Raw genomic sequence first — 3,624 nt, 5'->3', positions numbered from 1 at the left:
ACCCCATTTTTTCTTTCTTTTTTTTTGAGAGAGAGAGAGAGAATTTTTTAATATTTATTTTTTAGTTTTTGGCAGACACATTATCTTTGTTTGTATGTGGTGCTGAGGATCGAACCCAGTGCTGCACACATGCCAGGCAAGCATGCTACCGCTTGAGCCACATCCCCAGCCCCCATACCCCACTTTCTTTATCCACTCATCCATTGACGGACACCTGGGTTTGTTCCATAGTTTGATTGTTGTGAATTGTGCTGCTATAAACTTGGGTATGCATTTATCACTGTAGTATGATGAGTTTAATTCTTTAGGATAAATACTGAGGAGTGGTATAGCTGGGTCATTAAAGTTTTTAAAAATCTAATTTTTTGAGGAAACTTCACAGGAATGTGACTAGGGCTCCCTCCAGTACTCTGTGCTTGAATGCAGCCTTGCACATGCACACAGTTTTAAGACCACAGGGCTTTGTGGGAGGTTATGAAGTTCCACTGTAGCTATCATGTTTTTTGGATCCTTCTGCTGAACTTTTGGCAGGTGCGCTTTCTGTTGCTTGCTCCAACCAATATTGTGACCTCAGGTAACTATGATGTTGGCTTTCCCTGATTATATGTCACTGATTTTGCTATTGTTTTCAACACCCCTGGTCATGGGACTTTTTTTTTTGTATGTGTGTGCGTGCGTGCGTGCGTGTGTGTGTGTGTGTGTGTGTGTGTGTGCTCATTCCTAGTCAAGTATTTCCCCTCCAGAAGCCAAATTGCTGTTTTTTTCCTATGGCTTGCCTTACCCTGCTCTGGTAAAATCAGCTCCAAGGGACCTGGGAAAGGAGATGGGAGCTGCCTTAGGCTAAAACACCATAGAGTCCCACTGTTCTTAACCCAAGGTTCAATAGGTTTCCCTAAACACTTCTTAAATTTGGTCTATTTCCAGAGAACTGAAATGATTGTTTTTGACAATTTTATATAGTTTTATCAAAGAAAGGATTTGCTGAATTCCTCACTCTGCCATTCCAGAATTCCTTTCTAATCTGTGTTTTAAAATATCATTCTTAAGTGTTCTTCCTGCAAAAATGATAAATATGTAAGGTAATGCTATGTTAATTAGCTTGTTTTAGCCATTCTACATTCCATGATATATCAAAACACCATGTTGTATTATATATATGATTTTTATTTGTCAGTTAAAAAAAAGATCATTTCATTAGCAGTGAAGGATGGATTACGTGGAGGAAAAACTTGTGGCCAAGATAATATGATTTTACTCAGCAGTACTTTGTAATCTCTGAGCAGGAATGTAGAATATAAATAGTTGGGTTGATTGGTAGGTAGGGATTGACATAATGAGTATGGTAGAAAATCAAGGAGATAGGAGAATTGAGAGTGTTGGGTACTCTTACACTGTCCATTGACACTTTCCTAGGTTGTAAAGGAAGTGAAGTCAAAAGTGACATGATGGCCTTGGAGAATAGAAAAGAGGGTTTAGGGCTGGAGATGTAGCTCAGTGGCAGAGCACTTGCCTAGCATGCAGAAGGCCCTGGGTTCAATCATCAACACCCTGAAAAATAAATAAATAAATAAATAAACAAACTGTAGTTCAGTAGTAGAGCATTTGCTTAGCACATGTGAGGCACTAAGTTTGATCCTCAGCACCACATAAAAATAAATATATAAAATAATAAAGTATTGTGTCCATCTACAACTAATTTTTTTTAAAGAAAGAGGGTTAATGAATTAAAGGGCTTTAGGAAGTTGAAAGGTCACTTTAGGGAGTATAAGGTATATTTTTCCTTGGTAGGAAAAAAAAGTTTCTGAAAGTAGACTCTGTTTAGTTTTGGACATAGAACTATTCCAGGTATTACTACAGAAATGAGTGACTGAAAAGGAGTCTGAAACAAAGAAGTTAGAATAGGATATGTCAAGGTGCTGTTGAGTTTGGAAGTTAGATCATCAAAGGAGATAATGAAGGCTTTTGGGATGTGAAGAGGAAAAGAAAACAACTGGTACCAAAGTCATAAGTGAATGTAGTGGAGAGACTTGGTGGTTGACTCTTAACATTGAGAAGGTAATACAATTGGTTAGAATGAATTTCAAAGAAACAAAGACTGTTGAGGTAAGATGGTAAAATAATACTTTGGGGAGTCAGTGAATAAGATATGAGGTAGTAACCTGCTCTTCACTTATGGGGAGGAATGAGTAAAGGAAAATGAACCGTCTCAAATTAAGAGCTTTGCAAGGGAAAAGCAGTTTGGGATGACAGCTCAGTTAAGGAAAGGAGATAGAGGTTGAACGGATGGGAATGACCAAAGTCTAGAAGGTTCTAGAAAATGGTGGATAGTGTTTTTTTGTTGTTGTTGTTTATTTTTGTTATTTGCTCTAGAGTAGGATACGATTGGGTGTATAAGCAGAAGATAATATATCAATCTATGTGATTAGTTTGAATCCAGGATATAACTAGAGTTACTATTGTTAAAAATATTATTATCTAGAGGCTGGGGATATAGCTCAGTTGGTAGAGTTTTTGCCATATACATATATATATGTGTGTGTGTGTGTGTGTGTGTGTGTGTGTGTGTGTGTGTGTATGCTAGTTGGTATAATAAGGAAACTTTTTGAAACTATTTTGTAAGGAAATTTTTGTACTGATATTGGTAATTAGAAGTAATTTGACATTTTGGAATACTGTGACTCTAATAAATGTAAAATTGGGGCAGGGCTGGGAACGTAGCTCAGTTTTAGAGTATGTGCTCTGCATTATGTGAGGCCGTAGTTTTATCCCCTGTACAAAATTTTTTAAAAAGTGAAATTGGTATGTATTTGATAAGATTAATGCTGACATTAGAATTAAAGTTGACTACAGATCATAATTTTGGCAAGAATGAAGCTTACTTTTATTTGAAAATTAATTTATTTTTAAAAATTTTGTCTGATATAAAAACATAAAAGTTGCATATATTAATAGGGCACCATGTAATATTTGATACATGTATACATTGCATAATGTTTAAGTCAGGTTAAACATGTGTATCTCCTCATTAATCAAGCCTTTGAAATGAAAACTTGCTAAGTGCTTTCTTACAGTTTTTTGAATTTTACAGTACATAATTATTATCCATAGTCATCATATTGTAAAACATAGTACTCCAGAGCTTCTTGTTCCTATATAACTGTAAATTAGTACCTATTGATGAAACTTTTCCCATCCCTTCCCCTTCTTTCCCCTGTCCCTGGCTGCTGGTAATCACCATTCTACTCAACTTCAGTAAGAATGACTTTTTTTAGATTTCACATATGAGTGAGGTCATGTAGTAAGTCTGTGCTGACTTAATTTGCTTAACATAATGATCTTCACTTCCATCCATGTTGCTGCAAAGACAGTATTTTATTATTTTTATAACTGAACAGCATTCTGTTGTGTATATGTTCCACATTTTCTTTCTTTTTTTAAAGAGAGAGAGAGAGAGAGAGAGAGAGAGAGAGAGAGAGAGAGAGAGAGAGAGAGAGAATTTTAATATTCTTTAGTTTTCGGTAGACACAATATCTTTGTTTGTGTGTGGTGCTGAGGATCGAACCCAGGCTGCAAGCATGCCAAGCGAGCACGCTACCGCTTGAGCCACATCCCCAGCCCTATGTA

Source organism: Ictidomys tridecemlineatus, chromosome X (genome assembly GCF_052094955.1).
Source record: "Ictidomys tridecemlineatus isolate mIctTri1 chromosome X, mIctTri1.hap1, whole genome shotgun sequence".
Lineage (NCBI taxonomy): Eukaryota > Metazoa > Chordata > Mammalia > Rodentia > Sciuridae > Ictidomys > Ictidomys tridecemlineatus.
This window is presented reverse-complemented; position numbering follows the sequence as displayed.